The sequence below is a fragment of the Dipodomys spectabilis genome, unplaced genomic scaffold (assembly GCF_019054845.1).
Source record: "Dipodomys spectabilis isolate Male_0828 unplaced genomic scaffold, ASM1905484v1 ptg000264l, whole genome shotgun sequence".
In the NCBI taxonomy this organism is placed as follows: domain Eukaryota; kingdom Metazoa; phylum Chordata; class Mammalia; order Rodentia; family Heteromyidae; genus Dipodomys; species Dipodomys spectabilis.
Genome location: NW_024870941.1, coordinates 2,385,348 through 2,410,108, shown reverse-complemented (window position 1 = coordinate 2,410,108; position 24,761 = coordinate 2,385,348).

The following is a 24,761-nucleotide window of genomic DNA, read 5'->3' as shown; positions in this document are numbered from 1 at the left end:
GAAGACCCAGGCACTACTGAGGCCTCTCAGATATGATCTTGTTTAGTATTTGCATCAAACATTTTGCTGAATTCTGTTGTCTTCCTTTAGAAGATAAGGAAATTGGGCTTCAGAGAGAGAAAACTCTTTTCCAAAGTTACACAAGCAAGCAATGGTAGATAAAGAATTTGATAGTTAGCCTTTCTGATCCAGAAAGACCTATCTTTTTCTGCTCTATCAATTTGCTTTTTGAAGTCTCATTTTCTGAGACATAACATGTCTCCTGCCCAGAGCTGAGAACTTTTGGTCATTATATCACAGGTCAAATGGATGACTACCTTGTAACAAGGCACAGGCTCCTCTGCCTCTTTGCAATCATGTGAAGGATTCAAGATGGCCCTTCCCACAACTCCATGTCTGAGCTGAAGTGATCATGTGTTTGTTCCCATATCCTGCCATCTTCAACGTCAGCAGACTCTTGGATTAGCTGTGTCCATGTATGTTTACTTCATTCATTCCCATTCATAGTTCAGACAAGATTTAATGAAGATCCACCATGTGGCAGGTCCTGCTTTAGAGCAGCTCAGGTTTCCCCACAGTATCTTGTGCCCATAAACGTACGATCCTCTTGCTTTAGCCTCTGGATTGCTGACAATATAGGCCCGAGTCCTCACCCTCAAGCAGAGAAACATGGTTTAATAAAATAAAGTCTGGGACTACCTGGACAGTGATTGTACCCCCGCCTCCCACATACCTGGGATCATAGATATCCATCACCATGCTCAGTTTACTTGTTGAAATCTAGTGTCCCTCTCTACCCCACCCCCAGTCCCTTAGATGGTTTCAAACAGTATTTCTCCAGATCTTCACATTCTGAATAGCTGGGATTACAGGTATGAGCCATCTCCCCTAACCCCACTCCTTTCTTTTGCCTGTCACTCACCTTTTATGGATTCTCATTGAGTCCAAGAAAAGTCCAAACCTCTCATGTGATGCTTCTGGCATCTATAGACATTGTCTATAGACATTGGTTTTGGCACTATGTCAGGGACTGTGCTAAGCAATGGAAAGACCATAAGAAAAGAACTACATTCCCCTTTCTGATCTGACTCTCCCTCTCTGCCTACTTGGGGCATATATTGCCATACTGAATATTTGAGGATCTCATTGTGTACATTGTGCTCAACTCTCAGGTCTTCAAAATGTACTGTTGTGTCTGCCTGGAATTTCTTTCCCGCTTATCTTTCTGGACAATGATTCTGAGCTTTTTTATTCTTACACATGCAACATCTTTTCTATGAAGCCTACTCTGAACATCCTGGTAGAGTTGTCTTTCTCTTCCTTTCCTTTCTCTTCTATATGCCCACTTATTGCTGTCCAGCCTTACTCCACAAATAGCATTTATTTGCTTACACTGTCTGTCTCCAGAGGGTTGAGAACACAGTATATCCTATCATGGGCTCTAACACACAACAGATTGATGGGCTCTTCCTTCTTACCATTAACCATTGAGTACTTACCTCCATGGCCACGGTACCAGGTTGCAAACCATATTTATATACTTCCTCAATCTAATAATTAATCAAAGCAATTGTGCAAATTCTCATAACACACCCATTTTATTGGTGCACAAATAATAGCCTTACAACAGTTAAATGACATGGTGAAGGCTACCTTGCTGATAAAAGTCAAAGTCAGGATTTGAACCCAGATAGGCTGACTTCACAGTACATGCCTCTATTCCCTTCCGGCCCCACAACTGCAATGGTCAGTGAGTGAACTAAGTCTTACAGTGGTGTCTCATCATGTATAATTAAGTGTGTATATCCTCTGCTCAATGTGCAGACTATTTGTAGTGAAGAACCAGCTTATCTTTAAGCTTGCATCTTCTGTGGCCTAATACAGTTTTTCAAAAGAAAAATGATCGTGTACCAGGAAATTGTGACTATATAAAATTGCTTCAAATGTTTGAGTATTTATTCTCAGCTTCTATTTATAATCTGTTGTGGGCCATATTTGGAAAACCATGCCCTGCTTGTTTGGACTACTCACATGTAGAGGATGCATTGCAGAATGAATATATCAACTTAGCACTTTAATGAAAAGACTGCAAATCTGTAAACCTCGTGACTTTGTTTTTGCCATGAGGAAGATGCTTGGTCCTCTGTGCAGCGTGGAACATTCCACTCATCAGAGAGTGATGAGGCTCAGGGGCAGAGTAAGCAACTCATCCCTATTACCACTGGAAGAGCTGTTCCTACAGCTGGAGAGGCAGATTATGCTAACGAGTAAAAAGCACAGCTTCAAAAGCGTGTATTGCTTTTTCATGCACAGACTGAATTTTTCCAGGGGATGATGGACTGTTCCACTGATTCTACAAGGCAGGCTGTCATTGATGAAGGCTTGGCTAGAACATTATTTGGAAAAAAATCTAATTCTGAAGTTTTTCATTGCACTTTAACATACTGGTTATTTCTGATGATAAATAGCAGGAGATTATGAGGAAGCAAGGCTGAACAAACATCTTACATACAAACACACAACAAATGACAGATGTTGGACTTTGAAAGGACTCTTGGAGACCTTGTTCAAGACTTTCCTTTGAATAGGCAGAGACTGATATAGAGACATTAGTGCCTAGGTCATACTATATATATATATATATATATATATATATATATATATATATATATATACACATATAATACATATATACAGATATATATGTATACATATGTATACATATATATACATCATACATATATACCATATATGTGTGTATATATATGCACTGAAAAAAAGACAGTTTGCTAACAAATGCACTGGAATGAAAATCTTAATGCCTACTATGCCAGCTAAGCATTTATTAAATATTAGAACTACTCATCCATCAAAGCTCATAGGGTGAGAAGAATAAAGTGGAAATCTCCAGGATTCTGAGCATTGCTGAACTGGTCAAGTGTCCACCTATTGATTTTCTCTAAGCCTAGATGCTTTTCTATTCTTAGCAGGAAACTTCCACAGAATTAGAGAGATAATGTCAATGGTGGTGGGCTTTCTGCTGACCCCTGGTACTTGATCAGTTGCCATTATTTCATGGATAAGTATATTTTGTAGGAGTGTGCACTATTTTATTAGCCTATACTAATTGTACAAAATAGTATGTATCATTCTGACATTTTCCTACATGTAGTTTAATAATGTAGTTTGATTGTGTTTATTTCTTCTTATACTTTTTCTGTGTTTTTGGTCGGTTGTGGGCTTGAACTTGGCCTGGGCACTGTCCCTCAGCTCTTCAGCTCAAGGCGAGCAGTCTACCGCTTGAGCCACAGTACCACTTCTGGTTTTCTAGTTCTTTATTGGAGATAAGAGTCTCATGGACTTTTCTGCCCAGGCTTTGAATTGTGATCCTCAGATCTCAGCCTCCTGAGTAGTTAGGATTACATGTGTGATCCACCAGCACCCGGTTTTCTCGTTATACTCTTGTCTTCCTCTACCTCTTACTGATCCCTGTCATCTTCCCTAAGTCCCACTTTTACTTTCATGCCTGATTTGTTTTTAAATCTTGCTAATTCATGCTCTTTTTCTCTTGACTGAGCTATTGGAGTCCTATTCAGAAAGACCTTGATTTGAAATATTTTTCCATGTTTTCTTCTTAGGAGTTTTAGTTTCTGGTCATAAATTAAAGACTTTGCTAAATTCTGAGTTGATTGGTACACAGTGTGAGAGATAGAAATCTAGTTTCATTCTTTTCCATTTGGATACCTGCTTTCCACAATACTGCTTGTTTCAGTTTTGTCTTCTTTTCCAATACACGTAATTCACATTTTGTTTAGAATCAGATTACTATAGTTGCAAGGTCTATGTGTCTGTTTTACTAACAGTACCATATTGTTTTATTCATCTGTCAGAAAAAATAATATTGTCCTTTGCAAGGAAATGGATGGACCTAGAACTATTCATGTTAAGTGAAGTAAGCCAAGCTCAGAGAGACAAATGGAACATGTTTTCTCTCATATATGAAAGCTATATTCACAATACAACTAAACATGAGAACTTGTACAGAGCTTTATGCATTTACACACAAACAAGCTGACTAAAGGAAGAACGCAAATGTGTAACTTCTCTGACCATATAAAGTCCTAGTTATCAAAATGAATTCCAAGTAATGGAAACATGTTTCTTTTACAATGTTTCTTTTTTGGGGGAGACACAGAATAGAGGGAAGGATGAACAAATGAAGTCATTGTCTTCAATATACCCTATGTTAAAAATGAACTATGTAAATTGGGGGTAAGGCTTGGAGGGGAGAAATGGGGGAAGGAAAAGAAGGGGTGAAAATGTCTAGACACATTGTACTCATCACCTGACTTATGAAAGTGTAAACCCTTTGTACAACTTCTTAAAAATGACAGTAAAATGACTGTAAGATGCATTGAGAGCTGCTACTAGCTTTGGCAAGCAGCTGGTGCGAGGCTTGCCCTGCTCTAGATGTGGAGAAGCACAGCACTGTGCAAAGAGTGCAGGAAATGCTTCCCATCAGCCTTAGTGTAGTGCCGGTGTGGGGTTTTAACCAGGCGGCTTTGGAAGCCGAATAATCTTTGGTTTCAATTCTTTCTTTTCTTACTTACTATTTTTATACTCATGGACAAACTACATCGTTTTTCCAGGTCTGTTGTTTGAAGTGTAAAATGGGACTAATAATCCTTATTGCATAGTGTGGTGGGGGAAATGAACTATGATGTCTTGGTCATAGGAAATAGTGGCCAAATGGTGAGTAACAAGCATTCACCACTACCCCTCAGTCATCCACAGCCATTTGCACAACAACCATGATCATGATCAATATTATCATCTGAATCACCATCATCATTATCACCACCATGATAACCACCACCACAAGCATCAGCATATTCAGCCTACAGATCCCACAATGCAACCTTGCCAATTTACCTGAAGGGTTTCTCAGCTCTGCTTTGTGAACTTGCTCACCACTTCCTGTCTCCAGTAGGTCATCAGTGGCATACAGACAGTGAGTGCTTCAACAATATCACCCCTCCTTTCCTTTGCTGTTTGACTATCTCTTCACGCTGCATATTCTGCCTCTGTCCCTGTCTTCTCATGGTGAGGCACCATCTGTAATCCTAGGATGCTGAAATTCATGAGTCTACCAGGAAGAAAGCATATTGGCTGCCTCAGCTTGCTTCAGCCATCTGCTGAGGTAAGTCTTCTGCTTATGAACATGGTAGGCATATAAAGAGACTGAACTCTGAGTTGCTGTTTCCCTTGCCTCTGGCAGATGGTACCACCTGTAGGCCCTGGAACTCTCTCTCTCTCTCTCTCTCTCTCTCTCTCTCTCTCTGGAAACTTAGTCTGTTTGTCTGGTCCCTGATGTTCTCCATAGTTCATGTATTCTGGTAATACTGTTCTTCTCTCCTCTGTGTGGATAGAGAGAAGCTATTTGTATCCACTCTCCTTGTGCCTTTTATTATCATGTCAGTGATATTAGAGGATCCAGTGGTTATTATTAAATAACAATAACGATAATGGGGATAACATTCTGGCTTTCTGCCTGATCTATCTCTTTTTCCATCTTTCTCTGCATTGGAGGAAGAGTGACTGACTTGATTAAGGCAGAGTTTGTGATGTTCATGGTCCCCTATCCATTGCGCAGAATAACCCTTTGTAAAGGTCTCTCAAGTTCACTTCTTGCCTAAATTCCAAGGTCAACTATTTATTCTTACCATTCCATTCTCTACTACAGGAGGTTTTGTGAGAAAATAACGTGCTTCTATGTCAATAACTATTATTTACTGAGCATTTTCTGCAAGCCAACTATAAACTAAAACCTTTATATATTGTATATGATCACTCATCTATCAACACATATATTCATAAATCATTCATCCCTTTATCATCCATCCATCCTTCCATCCATGGATTTGCTCATTCAACCATTTTATATTAATCAAATGTCTCTTTTGTGTCAGTTACTAGTCTAGGCAGACACTGCCCGGACAAAAACTCAGTCTACTAATCTGGAACCATTTCATTCCTTAACCCAACACCTCCTCCTCCTCTGTTTCTCCTTAGTGTTGATTGAGCCAAGACAAACTCTCTACTATATGAGCCATGCACAAAGCCTTTTAACTTTTTAGTTGATTATTGGGACAGGACCATATCTAACTTTTCTCAACATTGCCTCAAACTCACAATCCTTCCACTTCTGCTTCCTTTCCTGAGTAACTGGTTTTACAGGTAGGTACTGATAGACCAGTTCCATTTTTTTCTCTTTTCAAGAACCTTGTGATACACTGGGTGATCCAAGAAGGTCTTCCTATTATGACATCTTTAACTTCATCACAACTGCCAAGTGCCCCTTTCCCTGTAATGTAGCAGATTCCATGTCTATAGAGAGAGCTATTACTAATTGACCATAGCATTCATTGTCAGCATCTAGGCTCTTCTGGGAGTGGCAAAATCTAAGTTTTTCCAGCTGAAAAACAAGTCTAACAATAGCATCACCATCACAGAAATGTGAAGATTAAATAAAAATGTACTCATGAACAATATAGTGTGATTGGTAGGACTGAGTAAGTGCTCTATGAAACCTAAAGGTGATGATGATCAGTCCTTGTTCAGCAATTTCCTCCACAACTTTTACAGGGAGTGGCTAGATGGAAGCTGGGCAAATAAAAAATCAAAGTTGGCTTGCCATTTTTTGCCTTTTTCTTCTTTTAACAGAAGTCTAGAGATTGTCTTTGGCACATATTTTCTTTAGTCTACTCTGGCTTATGCTGAATCTAAGGATTTGGACCAACAACATGTTTTTTTTTCAGTATGAGGGCTGGAACTCAAGGTTTCTGTGCTTGCTAGGCAGGTGCTATACCACTTGACCCATGTCTCCAAGCCTTCTTGCTTATTTTTTTTCAAATAGAGTCTTAAGTTTTTGTCCTAGTGAGCCTACACTGTGATCCTCCTATTTAAGCCTCTTGCCTAACTGGACTAACAGGCCCATGTAGCTGGGGTTGTTATTGGTTTAGATGATGTCTCACTAACATTTTGCCAGGGCTTTCCTCAAACTGTGATCTTCTTGATCTCTGCATCCAAAGTAGCTGGAATTACAGTAATAAGCCACCATGCTTGGACCTGAACCAATGATTTAAGAGATCATACTGTATGAGTATGGAAATTTCTTGCTGAACTCTACTAATATGTACAATTACATGTTAATAAAAAGTTAATACAGAAAAACAGTGGTGTGCTATAATCAGAAGCAGAACTTTGTGTTTGCAAAAAAGGGTGTGTGTGTTTGTCAGTATTCAAACAGGAAAATGAGACTATGGAGAAGGTGTGAGAAGAACATGTTTTTTTTCCCCACAGCCACAATGCTTATGACATCCAGATAAGTACCGTGCATTTTTTCCTTTTTCCTTGTTTCATTGTGTGCATACAAATACCTAAATCTGCCAGTTATTTTTCATTCTTTTTTTCAGGAGGGGAGGGGGAGATGGGTTAGCCATGGGACTCTTGAACTCTGGGCCAGGACGCTGTCCCTCAGCTCTTCAGCTCAAGGCGAGCACTCTCTGCTTGAGCCACAGTGCCACTTCCAGTTTTCTATGGTTTATTGGAGATAAGAGTCTCATGGACTTTCCTGCCTGGGCTGGCTTTGAACTGTGATCCTCCTGAATAGCTAGGATTACAGGCATGAGCCACCAGTGCCTGGATTTTTTTCATTCTTAAGGACTGCATGTATTACTTTTAAATATTATTCAGAAATAAGCTTAATTGAATATATAATGGCTTGAAGAGCTGGTGCCCCCTCACAAAGGGGTAGGCGTCTGTCCCACTACCAGGGGCCCTGTGCTGGCACATGCCGGACACTGGCAGGTTGACCTTACGGTGGTGGAGCTTTCTCCATCTAGGCCCACTGTATTTTCTTCTTTCAAGTTTTGGAATTATTTTTATTATCTTTAAGTAGTTGTACAGAGGAGTAGTCATTCAACAAGACAGTTTATGTGTACAGTATGTCTATGTCTCACCCCTTTCAATATTCTCACATACCTTTTCCTTTCCTTTTAAAATATTTTTAGGTTATATATGGAATTTTTTGACATGTAACCAAGAAGTTTATGTGTACAATCCATCTCGATCTGTGTCATCTTTTCAACATCTTCGCCCCTCTTTGGCTGACCCCTCCCCTCATTCTTCTCAATTCTGTAGAATATACAATAAATTCTTGCCTGCATTCTCTCCCCTCCCCCATTCATTTTTCCTCTTTCTCCTTGACCCCACACTCACCTCTTCCAAGTACCCAAGTATTTATTTTGTTTGGCTTTGATCTATTCTTTCTAAAGAATTATACAATTTGTGCTCTCCAAAGAATCTATTATAATACTTCAGTTAATTCATTTGTAACCACTTGTATACCACGCAGTGTGTTTACTTAGATTTACTAGATTTATAAGCACATTCTAGCTACCACAAATGAAGGAAACCATGCAAACTTTGTTTCTCTGGGTCTACCTTATTTCACTTAACAAGTAATGAAATGGAATTGTCAATAAAAGGCCACTTGTCCAAGAAAATCCCAGGACCAGATGGATTTAATCCAAATTCTATTAGGCCTTCAAAGGAGAACTGACACCAATACTCCTCAAATGCTTCAATGAAATATAAAGGGAAAGATAACTACCAAACTCCTTTTATGAAGCTAGCATTACACTCATCCCCAAACCAGATAGGGACTCATCAAAGAAAGAGAACTATAGCCCTATCTCTTTGATTAACATTGATGCAAAACTTCTCAATAAACTCTGGCCAACCAAATTCAACAACTAACCAAAAAAAATCACATACTGTGATCAAATGGGATGCAAAGCTGATTCAGTATATGTAAATCACTAAATGTAAGAGACCACATTAACAGAAGTAAGGTCAAGACCACATGCTCATCTCAATAGATACAGAAAAAACTTTTGACAAAATCCAACATCATTTTATGATGAAAGCTCTAGAGAAGGTAGGGATACATGGACCATTTCTCAATACAATAAAAGCTGTGTATGACCGCATTATACTTAATGGTGAACATCTAAAGCCATTTCCTCTAAAATAAAAAATGAGACAAGGATGTCCACTCTCTCTAAGCCTCTTCAAATAGTACTGGAATGCCTAGCAAGAGAAATAAGGCATTAGAAAAACATAAAGGGGATCCAAATAGGGAAGGAAGAAGTAAAAGTATCCTTTTGTGCAGACGATATGATCCTGTATTTAAAGGCCCCCTTAGATTCCATCCCCAAGCTACTAGAGCTAACCCTAAATTTTGGTAAGGTAGCAGGGTATAAAACCAACCCACGAAAATCAGTAGCCTTTCTGTATGCCAACAATGAGAAGAGTGAGAATGAAATCAGGAAAGCAACTCCATTTGTAATAATCTAAAAATACCTAGGAATTAACTTAACCAAAAGATGACTATTGTAAAAGCTCTACAAAATTGAAAAGGAAATTGAAGACTATTTAAAGAAATGGATAGGCTTTCCATGATCCTGGATTTGGAGAATTAGCATCAGGAAAATGGTAATACTGCCCAAGGCAATTTACAAATTCAATGCAATACCCATTGAAATCCCAACATTCTTCAGTGCGATAGAGAAAGCAATAAAAAAATTCATGTGAAATAACAAAAGACCCCAAATAGCAAAAGTAATCCCACTGTATGTTCTCATAGATCACCTCCCAGAGAAACAGAGGGCAGTTACATCCCAGGAAGGCATTCCAACCGGTCTGCAGAATTGCTGCTGAGTGTAAGTTGTTGGTTAGACAAGAGGTTTTACTGCATCCAAGGAAGTTCTTCCTCTGTCACTGGCTCTGTAAGGATTTTGTGAGTTCGGTCAGGAGTCTGCCCTGACAGCCCAGACATTTCCCTTAGTTCCCTCAAAGCTGGGCTACACAAATGGGTCATGGCATTTCCCCCAGCACCAAGCTCTGATTCTTACATCATCACATCAGGACACTTTGGTTATTCAGTGTTATTTTCAGAAAAATAGCTGTGTAATCTTGTGTGATAGGACAGAAAAGTTGTTAGATCTAAAATCTTTTTTTTTGGGGGGGGGTCTGGTCGTGGGGTCTGAACTCTGGGCCTGGACACTGTCCCTCAGCTCTTCAGCTCAAAGCTAGTGCTCTACCACTTGAGCCACAGTGCCACTTCTGGCTTTTTTCTTTTTGCTTATGTGGTGCTGAGGAATTGAACCCAGGGCCTCATGCATGCAAGGCAAGCACTCTACCACTAAGCCACCTTCCCAGCCCCTAGACCTAGAATCTTAAGGATTGGTATGAACAATCTAAGTTCTAGAACTTAAAATGTAGGAAGAGGCTGAATTTGAAATTAAAGTCTTTAAAGGGATGATGTAGTTAAATGAGGTCATTGGAGTAGGTCATGATAATTTTGACTAGTGTCCTTCCTTACAAGAAAATGAAGTTAGACACAGAGTTACAAGGGAAAAATCACATGAAGATCAGACAAAGAATGGCCATTTGCAACAAAGAGGCTTTAGTAGATCTGAGCCATCTAGATCAGAAGTGGAATAAAAAGCATTCTATTATTTAAGATGCTTTGTTATGGCAGCCAGAGCATATCATATACGTAGACCTAAGACGTTAATCTTGCTCCTTAGGGTAACATTAAGGAAGCCATGAGATTTCTCTGAATTTAGTTTTCTATGTGGAAAATGTGGTGAATAATTTTGCTTGTTCTGCCAATGACAGTCATTGGTGAGAATTTAGTAGGATCAAGACTGTGAGAGGTCTTGTATTCATCTACTCAACCTGAGTGGCCACTAAGTCAATGATCTTCTGATTTTTTTTTTTTTTTTTGCCAGTCCTGGGGCTTGAACTTAGTGCCTAGGCACTGTCCCTGAGCTTCTTTTGCTCAAGGCTAGCACTCTACCACTTGAGCCACAGCGCCACTTCCGGCTTTTCTCTGTGCATGTGGTACTGAGGAATGGAACCCAGGGCTTCATGCATGCTAGGTAAGCACTCTACCACTAAGTCACCTTCTCAGCCAGCCTTTGGCTTTCTAAGGCAAACTAGTAAACAGATTTGGTTTCTGTGTCATTGGAGGATGAGGTCATGTCATCGTAGACTGCTGAGATGGCATGGGTAATGATGACTTCTTGAAAACTCATTGGGAAGGCTGAGACGGAGCTGAAGTGGATATATCATGGGTTAGGATGGAGAAGGTCTCTACTTGTTAATTGAAGTTGGAGGGTAATTACTCTGTGACATCTTCCATCATGACATCAGTGACTAATTTCTTGCCAATTTTCTTAGTATTATTTAAAACATTTTAAAGTTCCACCTGTATCCCTATTTAAACGATTTGTTTTTCCCCTTCCCCTCCACAAATTATACCGACATCAAATACAGTGAAAGCAGGGGTTATACTGTGGAGGAGGGACATACAAAGCAACAAAGAAATAATCTTATAAATGTGTATCACTGGCCTTTCAGCATGTAAAGCTTCTTTGTATTCATTTCCTACAGCAACTGCAACAAATTAGCATACATTTGGTGACTTTAAGCATTTGAAATTTACTTACTTAGTTATTGTAGTAGTCCAAACATTGTGCTGTGTTCAGGCCAAGGAAGTGTCAGAGCTGGTTTCTTGTGGATGGTTCTGAGTATTTGGTATCTTGTGTGTCCCTAGCTCATTAAAATGATAATTGAGGAAAATGTGTCCTTCTGGCTTCCTAGCCCTTACATATGAATAGAATCAGACGTGACCCTGTGCTTTGGCTCCATCCTGAGGACTATCTCGAGAAGCAGAAAACCCTGTCTTTCAGTCTCGGCTTGCTCATGGCACCTGCTCCAGGAAGACAGAGGAGAGCTTTGTAAGGTTCCCTACTGCTGTGCACATTTATGCATGTACTCCATCATTCTGAAGCGCTGAAATACATGCTCAGCCAATGAATTCACCCCACCCTAGTCTATTGCTCAGTAACGAAAAGGCCCACGTGATGGATGCCCCCTGTCTTTTGGATACAAAATTACACCGCAGGAAGAATATAACTTTGGAGCTATTATTAATGAGACCCTTCAATCTTTTTGTCTCTGCTGTAAGGAAGTGGTAAAGATATCCTTAGAGTAGAACTCCATCTGATTTGACCATTAGCCCTCAGATATTGGGCCCCCACTGTGTGCCATGATAGGCTCTGGAATTCAGAAAAGAACAAGATACAGTTTCTAGACAGGCACAGGTGGCACATGCCTGTAATCTTTGCTACTCAGGAGGCTGACATCTGAGAATTGGGATTCAAAGCCCGCCCAGGCCCAGAAAGTCTGTGAGGCTATCTCCAATTACTCACCAAAAAGCTGGTAGTGGAGCTATGGCTTAAGTGGTAGAGTGCTAGTCTTGAGCCACAATGTATAAGGACAGTGCCCAAGCCCTGAGTCCAAACCCCTGGACCTACACACACACACACACACACACACACACACACACACACACACACACAATGATGGCTTCTGCCCGAGAAAGCTGCTGTCTAAATGAATCCATATCTCGCTGTGTGCACCTCTGCTAGAGCTGTGTGAACTGTGGGAAAGGCCCTTGACCTGTTCAAGTTCAGTGTAATTGTCTGAAAATGGGATTGAAATTCCTGTATGATGGTTCTTTTTCATCAGCAGTCTCTAGGAACAAGCCTCGGTGCTGTGTATAGCAGACAGGAAGTGCCAGTGTGTTAGTGTTTGTATGTGAGGAGGGATGAGCAGAGAAGGGAGGTTTCCATGCAGTTCTTCTCTGAAAAGAACCTTGATAGAACCTTTTCACTGTTCCTTACAACTTGACCTTGTCTTTTAGGATAGATGGGCTTGTCACAAAATGATAATTCAACTACCTTCAGGTCAGGAAGTTTCAGCCCTCTCGGTGAAATTATACTTTGATTAATTTTTGTAGCTAAATGTCATTTCTGGCTATTTGGCTGGTGGGAAGTGATCCAAATCATTCCATTTTTCAGATGACCATTTTGTTGCTTGGAAATACATAGGCTCAAGAGAAGTCATAAAAGGCTAATTAAAAATATACTCTCCTCAGGAGTCAGTGTTTATATTTCAGCTGTGTCCTTTTTTAGCTGCGTGGCCCTGAGATTCCCTCCCTTGTCACCTGTCTGAAACACTTATTCATGATCTGCAAATAACAAGCAAAATGATTATAGTATCTATGCAGCAGGTTATCGTAAGGAAAACAATGACTTTTTCTATATAAAGTACTTGGCTATGCATCAGTCCTTGGCCAATGATAGCAATTATGGCTAAACAGAAAAGGACAGGCCAAGAACCACAACAAAGCTTGCATGCCAGTGGCTCATGGTTGTAACCCTAGCTAGACTCAGGAGGCTGAGATTTGTGTATTGAGATGTGAAGCCAGCCTATGCAGACAAATCTGAGAGACTCATATCTTGAGATGTGGCTCAAGTGGTAGAATGCCAACTTTGAGTAGAAAGGCTACACAGGAACACATGGCTTTGAGTTCAAATCCCAGTACCAATGCACATGCATATGTGTGCACACGCACATGCACACCCCCCCCACATCCCCCACCCCACCACACAATATATAACAGAAGAAGGATGGAAAAGGAAGATGGAATGGATGGATACAGGTGGCCAAGGAGACCATATGTGTTGCCTTGCTGTATTTGAGAGATTTACATAAATACAATGAGGGACTCTTCATTTATTCAAAGAATTTTGTTATTGTTACTAGCCAGGGTCTTGCTATCTAGCCCTAGTTGATCTTGAACTCTTCATACTCCCACCCTCACCTCCCAAGTGCTGAGATTACAGGCTTGTATCATCACACCTGGCTCAAAACCATGTTTTATTTAGTACCAATCTGTATAGATGATAGAGAGGAGACATGAAGTGTCATCAGAGGAGACACTTAAATAATATCTTAATGAAAAGATGTCAGGGATATTGAGACAAAGATTTTGGTATAATCATGCCTATAAATTTGAAATTACTTACACAGTGTTTCTCTATAAGTGCACAGTAAGTTCCTTCATTTTGTAACTAATATCTATAAATACTTCTGAAAGCCTAAACTGTGTCTAAAGCCCAGGGCTAAACACTTCATTGTAAAACACATATACCCCTACAGTAATTCTGTGGGGGGGTGCCCCCACCACCTCTGGTCAGCAAAGAGGAGATAACATACTGGCCCAAGGGCAATGTTGGGTTTTACCCCATGAAGGAATTCTTCCTGAATCCCATGACCTCTATTACTATGTTCTTTGTGTGGCTCTGTGATTTATTTGTTGACGTTGCATATCAATTTCTCCCTCTGCCCTGTGAGAGCCTCAGATGCATGAAAGCAAATCTATTTATCTTGGTACTGCTTGTGCATAACTGCTTCAGGCAGGCAAGGTGCTCAATCAATATATTTGGAAAGAATGAACTTGAGAATTGGGATTCAAGGAAAAGCGAACACAAAAAGATGAAGGGGAGGAAAGGGAAACATATTCCTGGGCCTTTGACTGACAGTAGCCACTTCCTTCTCCCTTTCCCAGAGCCTAAAAGGTGGAAAGCTCCATTTTCAAACATTCCACCTGCTTAGGTAGGCTCACTCAACCATATGCACTTGATTGGGACTTTGGGGAGCAGTGGGCCTTGCTATACCTTTGCTTTCTCCTCCATGCTATGTGTCACTGTCCTCTTCCTTCTTGGTCTTCATTCTAACCATCCTGATTTTAACCCCAGAGGACCTTTGTTCTGCTTATTATTTCATTACTATATAACTCCTACAACTTCTTTCTAATTCATCTTATGTTGCACTGCCTCTAAGCAGCTACTGAACATGCTCCTAATATTATATCCAGCTGAAGGAGTGGTTTCAATAGTAGAGTGCTTAACTAGCAAGCCTTAGGCCTTGAGTTCAAATCCATCACAATACTGCTACAAAATCAAAATCAAAACCAACCAGATGCAGTAGTATGGTAGCTCTTTGAAGATGGAGGTAAGAGGATCTCAATCTGGGGATGGCTCCAGCAAAAGTTCAAGATCCTAGCTACAAAACTCAAGCAAACAATCTGTGGGCACGGCTCAAGTGGTAGAGCACCTGCCTAGCAAGTGGAAGGCTTTGAATTCAGTCTGGTTACACACACCTGCATACATATTTGGATACACAAACACACACGTACATACCTGCACACGCATATCACATGATTGCATCCACGGTTATGCTATAAAATATGAAACATCAATTGAGGTCCTATTGTGACTGGAACTGAAAATGTAAAGAAAATCCCAAGTGAGCTAATATGCGATAGCCTATTAGAACCCCATGTGCACTTCCAAAAGTACAGAACTTTCTCTGGCTAGTGGCAGAAAAAAAGGCAAAAAGAGAGATTCAAGGAGAATAGAAGACTGGAGTGCTATTTCTGGTGTGGAGATAGAGCCATGTGAGCAAAACCTGGAAAGTCCTATGACAGACAGTGGCAAACCAAGAAAAGGAGACCGTTAGCGAGCCCACTCTATGGAACAGAATTCTGTCCATAGCTGAATGAACTTGGAGCCTGCTTTGGCTGCCACTTTGATTCTGATCTCGTGAAACCCTCAGCAAAGAGCCTCACTGAACAAGCTAGGCACCTGACTCCCTTAGACTCTGCCCTGTGGACAGCTTTAATTGAGTGCTATAGGAGCTACTAAACTTGTAATAATATGACATACAGCAAGAGAAAAGTAATGTTCCTTACCTCACAGTTACATGGTGACAGAATTATTAATAAACTATATCTCCAACTAGACTGAATTTCCTCAGAGCTGTTGTGCTTCTTGGCTTGCTCAGATTTGTTTTCCCCAATGCCTAACAGTGCTGGGAACACAGAAGGCACTAAATGAGTGCTAACAGTGCTTGTTAAAATCACGGGCTGGGGGTGGGAGGAGCTAAGATGGTGTCTGTAAGTCGCAGTGGAATACTACCTGGTGCTATCTTTGTAGAACACTTTGTCTCATTAACACAGAGTTATAGTGATATACTGTACAAAGTTGGCATTTGGATATCTGATACTGTGGTAAGATACTGGTCACCTTTCTGAGTGGCCATAGCTTGGTGATATAGCTTTTCTTTTGCTCCGAGATTTCTTATTTCCGAGATGTTATTCAACAGTTCTCATGGGATAGTAACAAAGTTCAATCTTTCTGATCTCAATGTCATTCCATGAAGGAATCACTAACTTGCTGGAGTGAAACAGACCCTGAACTAAGTACATGTTCTTTCATGCATATTGGTAAGATTTCTTCACTGTGCATAATTTAACCTTTATCTCAGTTCATAGATTTGTCAGGACTTTTGGTTGCAAAAATGGGCTTGAGTAAAATGAAGATTTAGAGCTGTCTATACCTAGAATAACTATTTTTGGGAGATTCAGAAGTGGTTGGAAGCCAATATGATCATCATGCTATGTATATTCTATTGGATTCAACTTCCAATTGCGTTTAATGGACTTATTGAAAGATGATTTTTATACTATGTGATCATCATAGAGCATCATTCCCTGGGTATAGTGCAATTGGCCCTCAGAATACGTAGGTTTTATATTCATGGATTCAACTGGCTGCAGACTGAAAATATTTTGAAAATTGTGCCTAGACTTAATATATATGGGCTTTTCTTTGTATTGTATTTTCCTTTCCTTCATTGTATTTGGTATTGTGAGTGATCTGGAATTGATTGAGAAACTACAGGAAAATATGCAGATTATATGCAAAAACATCATATTATATAAAAAACTCAGTTTGTCCAGATTTCCTTATCTGTGAATGAATATCTGACCCAAATGTCTCATGGACACCAAGGGACATCATATTTAATTTAATTTTTTCAATGATCTTAATTGAATCTTTCCAAAGTCTCCAGTCTATTTTGGCTCATTAAGCCTGTTTCTGTTGGAATAGCTTGGCTCACCTGGTCACTTAGGTCAGATAATCACATAGGATATTGCTGGATAAAGGTGCAAGTGGTGCATGGTTTTGTTACCATGTAGCTGCCAATCATCCTCTTCTGTCTCCATCATTTAAAATCTTTGCTCTTCACCGGGTCCCAAGATTGTAAAGTCAGACCTTCCACCAAGCCTTTTCTCCCTTCTCCCTATTTTTAATTCAGTGCCATGATGAGAAGCCCTGACTAATATGTCAACTTTTTAGGAACCCCCTTCTAGGTTGCCTTCATCTCTTTGGAAAGGCCAAGGCCAACACAGATTTCTTCAACACCCAGGATTGTCTACATCTGACTAAGGAGAGCTACATGAACGGATGTAAATCCTAGAGGAGTAAATGTTACTAATTTACCTTGAGATGAGAAAAGATAAACTTTGCTCTTTTTACAACCCTAGGGATGCTAATTAGCAATCTGAAGTTAATTCTCTGATGTCTGTTTTCTTTTCCTGGGGAAAAACAAATTGAGCTGAAAAGGAGGCTGCAAAGGATTCCTGCCGAGGAGCTAGTTAATGAGTGGGCCGTGGGCTGACAAGTTGTCAGGAACAAGGACTGGAGTTGGATGGGAAGAATCAAGGAACTGGAGGAATATTACCTACTGAGAAGAGGAAGCAGGCCTGTGCTCTGAATTTGGGGAAGGAAAGTTGCGAGTCTATACCAGGAACCCAATTCTAGCTTTCTAAGCTTGCTCATGGGTATGTAGTAATGCTATATAGAGTGAAATTTTACAGGTGTCAAATATGGGCTGATGTACCTCTGTCACATGTGCTGTGGGGAAGAGCCTTACAATATGTGTGGGGAGGGGTGAGTTCTCTTGAAGTTTCTGGAAGCTAGAAAGCCTGGAGATTCAACAACCAGCCTGTCCTCTTCCAAAATAGAGGGTGACTAGAGTTTAGGATTTAGTCCTGGGAATAAGTTTACTTATAGCATCACAGAACAGATTAAATATCTGACATCATCTCCTCAGAACATTGAGCAGAAATTGTCAATGTCCGGGGATAACAAAAGCAATGCAAATTAATTTAAGACCTGAGTGGAGTGCTGGGGTCCAGTATTCCACATAGGTGGGGCAGGTAAGGCTGCAGCAGCGTTTTCAAGATGCTCCTATTTTTTTCCTTTTAAGACAGGTACACTGTCTCTTAAGCTATACTATCAGCCATTTTGTCTTAGTTATTTTTGAGCCAGGATCTCACTTTTTGTCCAGGCTGATCCGGACTGTGATCTTCCTATTTATACTTCCTGCTATAGCTGGGATGGCAGGTGCATGTCACCACGACTAGCTTTTCTGTTGAGATACAGTCTTAGGAACTTTTTGCCTCAGCTAGTCTCAAGTTGATGTTCCAAATTTCTACCTCTAGAGTAGCTAGGATTGCTTGAGAAAGCCACCTAGCTGAGTTCAAGGTGTTGCGGTTACAGCAATGAATGAAAGATAGAAGATTAAAATACAGTTTGCAGTTCTACAAGAAGAAAATAAATCTATAAAATTATCAATTGCTTAATAACTATTAAATATCTTGTTCATGGTGACCATGTAATGTGTGTGGGTGGGTGATGGTGGGGTGGTGTTTGGTGTGTGTGTGTGTGTGTGTGTGTGTGTGTGTGTGTGTGTGTGTCTTGTAGAGAATACTATAAATTTTTCTTGTTAATTTTTTTTGGGGGGTCCGGTAGTGGGGCCTGAACTCTGGGCCTGGGCGCTGTCCCTCAGCTCTTCAGCTCAAGGCTAGCACTCTACCACTTGAGCCACAGCGTCACTTCCGGCTTTTGTCTTTTTGCTTATGAGGTGCTGAGGAATCAAACCCAGGGCCTCATGCATGCAAGGCAAGCGCTCTACCACTGAGCCACCTTCTTGGCCCCCTTCTTGTTAATTTATCCAAACCAAATGACACATTTTATATTTTCTGGGATGTGGTTTTCACTTTTTGAGCTTTACATGATGATTTTTCTTCCTCCTTCCTCATGATTGTGGTTTTGGTTCTTAGCATTTCAAGTCAATAGTGTGTGTGTGTGTGTGGGGGGGGTTATTTAGAGTTAGCTTAAGATATATGGAGCTATAAGAAGAACATGACAGGTAAATTGGTAGATGTCAAAGGCAGGAAACTATTTGCTGATGGGCCATACAGACTTCAAAACTGGAAAGGTAATGCATATTTCTGCCTTTCTTCAGTTTCAAGTGGTTCCACATTTATTCTACCACCATTTTGTTCTATCTTCCTGCCTTTCTGTGCATTCTTCTTAATAGCTTACTGCCTCATTTCAAGTGTACATGACCTTCAAATTCAAGCAGTTAGTTCAGGGCTTCTTCATTAACATTTTCAAAAGGACATTGCCTAGTTGCCCCAGCCCACTGGGTTGGCTTGTCTCTATGGAATAGTTCATGTGACCATGAGGGCCAGTACAAAGGGGCATATGGCTTCCTGTTTCGGAGGCTTGATGAAGACATGTGGAGCTAGAAGGGCAGGTTGATGGTGGCAGGAAATTAGACCACACTGTTCTAGGCACACAACTGTGATCATATTACTCCTTCTGTTTGGGATATCTGTGCCCTTATCTCTTATCAGTGAGCTCCTACATACTTTTCAGAGCCACATGCAAATACTATGTTCTTTGAAAATCTTATCCCTATGGGCAGAACTATGTACTTTTCCTATATCTCCTTCATCTTTAAGTACAATGTTCAATTTATTCTTTATGCATTCCATAGGTCTGTATTAGACTCTTTTTGAGTACCAAGAACTTTCCTGTATAATGGAATATCTTGGCCTCAATAATCTCAAAGACTTTATAGAAATTAATGAACCAGTATAGTTAGAATACTCCAAATGGTGTCTTGCAAATAGGAAACTCACCTAAAATTTAATTTTTTGTTAATTGATACATTAAAACATGCCAGTCAAGATCACAGACTCTGAGGTCACACAATCACTGACATTTAGCTGTAGCCTTGGACAGAGCTTTAATTTCAGCATTAGTAAACTTGTCAGAAATAAAAAGCAAGTTCTGGTTGGGCACTGGTGGGTCACGTCTGTAATCTTAGCTACTCAGGAGGCTGAGATCTGAGGATCACAGTTCAAAGCCAGCCTGGGCAAGAAACCACCAGAGAACTGGAAGTGGCGCTGTGGCTCAAGTGGTAGAGCACTTGCTGTGAGCTGAAGAGCTGAGGGACAGCGCCCAGGCCCAGAGTTCAAGCCCCATGACTGACAAAAAAAAAAGCAAGTTTTCTGTCTCAGACTGGAACAATCAAAATGTTCATCAATGCAAGAATGGGAAAAATACAATAGGTTATTATGCAGTCATGGAAAAGAGGAAAATCCTGTTGCATGAGGACATTTTATTAAGATAAATAAACCAATTACAAAAAGACAGATATTAGATAATTTCACTCATAGTAAGTATCAAAAGCACTCAACATTGAGGAAGCAGAAAGCAGAAAGGAGGTTGCCCAAGGCTGAGTGGGAGAAGGAATTAATGTTTAATGCATATAGTTTCAGGAGATAAAAATGTTCTAGAGATCTGCTGTACAATAATATTTCACTCACTCTTGAGCTGTACACTTAAACTGGTTAAGATGATAAATTTAATGTTACATTTTTTTCCGTAATAGAAATGTTGAAAGAAACATATCACTTGTAAAAGCTTGTACACGAAACTCTTTGGCAATACAATTTCCAGATTTTTATTCTAGAGAGACAGAGAGAGAAGGAGAGTGAGAGTGAGAGAGAGAGAATGAGAACAAGAGTGAGAGAGTGATAGAGTAAGAGTAAGAGATAAACACTGAGAAAAACAGGGAGAAGCACACAAAAATAAAGAGATAAACACAATGAGAACGAGAAAGAGAAACAGAGAGAGAAAGTGAGGGAGAGTAGAGAGGGACTGAGAAGAAAAGAGAAATACATAGAAAAAAAAGAGAAACAGAAAATTATAGAACGGGAAAAGTTAACAGAGTAACAGAGTGAGTAGAGAGGGACACAGAGAGAATCTGGGCAAATTGTTTAGAACTGCACCTGGCATATTATAAGCATTAAACTTTAGTTGTTACTATGCTACAGATTAGATATGGCCCGATGAGTTCGCAGAAAGCATGGGGAGAAGGAGAAGCCAGTGTTACAGTGAGGTGGTTGCAGGATGCCCTCAGCTCTGTGGGTAGATAGATGTGGTTGGTTTGCATTGAGAGTCTTTTATGGACATAGCTTCCTCTGCTAATGCCTAATTCTCTCATCTAGCATTCCAATGCATTATTTCCTATCAGACTGTGAATTCCTTCTGGGAAACATCTGTATTTGTCTTATTCAGCATTATGTGTTCAATGACTTGTGTAAGATCGGCCAATAAATGGCAGTCAAAATCCATCCAGCCCCGTTCAACCTCAAACTCTGATTTTTGATCCCCCTAAGGCTTAGAACCTCTCCAACCTTTACACTTGGATTAGGCAAATGGGCAATGCTTTAATTCCATAAAGAAATGACATTTGAGGGGGGCATTTCTAAATGGAAGCCATAGTCCTTGGTTCCCACTTGGTTGTCCATGCCATGCCTCTGTAAACCCTGGCAAGTTGCTCTACTTCTCTAGGTTCCTGGATCTGGACCTGTAAATGGGTGGGGGTGGGAAGTGATAGCAGGAAGAGAGGGTTTCAAAGAAAAGCAGTGCTGTGTGCTCCGCCTTGGTCATCAGTGCGATCCTGCTTTCATGAGTAGATAGTTTGAACTGGGGAGTGATGAGGAGCCAAGAGAGCAGTGAGAAAGCAATGAACAAGCCCCAAAACTTTCTGAAGGGTTTCTGGATTCACATCAAGATGGAAAAGGGAATCTTAGATGTCAGGCAAGAAAATCCTTTTTTATAAAGGTACTTTTATTGACATTCATTAAGTTGTACAAGGGAGGATCCATTGTGATATTTCCAGACAATATATTACCATCAAATTTACCCTTTGTTATGACTGCTCCTCTCCCTCTTCTTAACCCCATTTCAGTAGATTTAATTCTTCTATGTTTATAAATGCATATAAATGACACTGACCATATTTACCCTCTCCATTGGGCTTTATATTTTTGTCATTAATATTTTCATCATTTTTAAAGTGTATTTTAATTGCACAAAAGGGTTTCTTATGGAACTCTACATGTGCCTACATGACTCTTTTGTCTGTTTGCTCCCTCTCTTGCTTTCTTTCTCTATCTCCCTCCAATCCCACCTTCAGTGAGACTATTAACACCATCTACATCCATAGATACAATGTATCCTAATTTCATTCAGCCTTCATCTTGATATTTGCACACATCCTCGTCTTCCTCTTCACAAGAGCGCTTGTTTTTTGTCACATGAATGAGAGAAGAGCAGTGTTAGGCCTCAGGAAGACAAGTAGGACTCATGTTTCTAAACACTTTTGGCTGCTCACCACATTTATTACTTGTTGGTAGCAAGTCATGAGTCATTCTTCTGGGCCTGGGGTTATGTGACCAGGTTTCAACTGAGGGAGCAGATTAGCAGAGGCTAAGAGGCTGATCCATCTTGTTTTGGGCTCCTAATGAAGCATGGCAGCCCCAGCAGATGGAGGCAGTGGGGACAATGGCGGGTGTTTTTAAGGAATGGGTCTTGCCTTCTGAGGCTGACATATATACTAGAATGCTTGCTGTTCACCTGTCAGTGTGGACATGTGTTTTCTGATCATCTCTGTCCTAATCCTGCAAATGGCACTGCGAGTTATGCATTAATATTCCCATTTTATTAAGTAAATAAATGCCTTAGAAATGTATAGTGACTTCACTGAGGTTCCAGGGTTAGTCGGTAGGTAATTGAGATTAATAAGCCAGATCTGTTTGTCTTCAGAACACAAGCCCTTCCCCTACAGAGTGTCATTTGAAATGATGAACTCCACACTTCCATGAACATGACTGTCACCTTCATCGCAGCGGTCTGAGGTGATTTTAAAGGACACCGAAGCTCAGAGGGTTCCAGTATTCACATGCACATCATGGACTGCTTCATTCTTTTACCTTCTATGTAATAATCACACCATATCCTATCATGTATGACATACATGTCTCACCTTTACAGAACTTGCAGTCTGTCAAGAGAGCTGTGTAAGGGCTATAACACAAGAACCAAACCAATTGTACTGTAGGCAGTGACATAAGTATAAAGGAGAAGGCAGTTCCTGTTATTTTTTATTCTACAGAAGGTCTAGAGATGTCAAACCCAGGACTTGACACATACTAGGCAAGTGCTTTACCACTTGAGCTATGTGCCCAGCATTGTTGCTCGTATTTTTGCTTTTGTGAGACTGAGTCTCTTGGCTACTATTACTCAGACTTGGCTTGAACTCTCCGTCTTCTTTCTTTGTCTCCCAAGTACCTGAGGTTACAAGTAAATACCAGGATACTGTATTTCACAGCATTTTGAGATTAGAATGGAAGAGGCATTCAGCAAACATTCCTTGAAGAAGGGACTCCGAAGCACAGACACATTCAGGAAAAAGAAAGCAGGCAACATGAACTCAAAGCTTGTGTCCTGCCCAAATTCATTGTCTCAAGGTGATGGTACTTTAAAACACACACACACACACACACACACACACACACACACACACACACACACACTTCACGTATCAATTAAATCTCAGTAAAGTGGATAACAGCCTGTGAGTAGATGCACAAGCTGGAGTAGACCCCTTTTCTTAAGTTATCTTTGAGTAGTTGCACAAAGGAGTTTTAAACTGACAGTGTATAGACAGAAGGCATTGGGGGAGTTATTAGGTCATTAGGTCCAGATGAGGTGATGAGGATGGCACCCTTGTTATGAGCTTAATGTTTTAAGAAGTGCGATGTTCTACTATGTGAGGATATGGAGGAGGAGCCTCGACCAGCCGGGAAGTGGGCCCTGGAGGAAGCAAGTCTTGCCCCTTGACCTTGGATAGCCAATACATGTCTGTTATTGAAGATAGTTATTTAGGTTATGGTACTTTGTTGTAGATCCCAAACTTGGTCCAGAAAAGCTGCAGGCTCTCTTCTCTCCCTGTACAGCGTTCTACCAGCGAGGAAAGTAAGAGCTGCTAGCCATAGTATGGTTTTATAGTTGTTCAACTATTCTGCCTGGGCCTGTGCAGACCTTTCAGGAGTCAGTTAAGAGCCAGTCCAGGGAATGTTATTTGCTTTGAGTGGGGAGAAAGCAATAGACATGTAGCCATTAACTGAAATGGTTTTGGACATTAAGTCAATTTCCAGAGGAAATGGGATCTGGATGAACCAGCACCTTTGAGCATATCTGATGATCACTTCTCTTTCATGGTTCTCGGTACAATTTCAACAGTAAATATTGTTTCTTGATGTGGAAGCAGGTAGTATCAGATAAATGAAACTCTTTTGGCCTTGAAAAGTGGTAGAAAGAAGGGGAGGGAGACAGGGAGAAAGAAAGGGAGGAGCAGAGAGACAGAGAGGAAGGGAGAGAGAGCAAAGGGAAAGAGAGAGACATACACACATAAGAGAGGAAGAGAGAGATTGAAGCTGAGAGACACAGAGATATAGACTATGATGGAGAGGCACAGAATGAACGAATGAACAAATGAATGAATGAATGGTTGAAGAATGAATTCCCAGAAGATGTCTTTATAGTTTGAACTTTTTGTGTGTAGCTGTGCTCATTCCAAGCATGCTAGAGCCTGAGGAAAATTGTATTTAACTAATCCCAAGCCTTTCCTGATAAGTGAGGAAATAAGGACGTAAGCACCTCAAGGTCAAGCCACCTCTGGTGGAAGAGCTAGGAAGAAGAACAGAAACCCTTCTGGGTCTTAAATGT